We start from the raw sequence: 968 nt of genomic DNA on the forward strand, positions 1-968 counted from the left end.
TATGAATCATAATCAAACCAAAACCTTTGTTTTGTAACTTCAATTTACCTCATTCATTTTCATACCACATTTCTTTCCAAATCCACAATTAAGTACATATAAAAAACATGCTAAACTTACCGAATCTCTTGGCCATTCATAAACACATCATATGTAACATCCTGATTTTGGGCCTAGTCAGAGCAGTGGTTTTGGGACCACAAATCCGATGAGGAAAATTTCATTTTTATTATATTTTTAAGGTCTACGATTTCACAGAATGATTTCGTAGGCCCTACAACCCCCTTCCCCTTACCAAAGTGGTGTTTTATAAGGGAAATTCCTGATATTTATGTTAAATAAGTTTCCATGTGAGAAACCAAAGAGTTCAATGATGGAATGGTTATAAGCATGATTAAAGATTGAGAATGGGTTGATAAGTACAGACATGAGCTAGAAAGTTATCGGATTGACCGAAAGATTACTTTCGCAACATCGTAGTTAGCGAAAAAGGTTAATTTTGGTAAAACAATTTATCCTGGTATGATGTTGAGAAATGTATTGATTGAAATTCCCCCATGAACTGGTTTTCTTAGTGAAGGGAATATTATGGAATTTGGGACGACGTAAATAGTTAAAGGAATAATGTTTGAAATATGAAAATGTTCCTTGATTTTAACGTTAGATGAATATGTTGTTAGTCTGATTGGATTATAATCTGCATGGTTCTGTTTTTCTCTGGTATTTTGTTATATTCCACTTGTTGGGAATCATGAGAAATTGTGTATGGTGCCATGATTCTATTTCTACCGATCATTGCTCTGATTGATTTTATATATATATGAGAAGCATATAGTTCTGGTCGTATTTGTTGTCAGTGGTTTGGAATGATGTTATTCTGGATTTCTTTTCTTTGAAAAAAACATTAGGGTCTTTCATATTTTTATGAGTCTGGTTCTCGGTCTTCTGATGCAGTGCTGTAAATTGGA

The sequence above is a fragment of the Gossypium arboreum genome, chromosome 1 (genome assembly GCF_025698485.1).
Source record: "Gossypium arboreum isolate Shixiya-1 chromosome 1, ASM2569848v2, whole genome shotgun sequence".
NCBI classification, from domain to species: Eukaryota; Viridiplantae; Streptophyta; class Magnoliopsida; order Malvales; family Malvaceae; genus Gossypium; species Gossypium arboreum.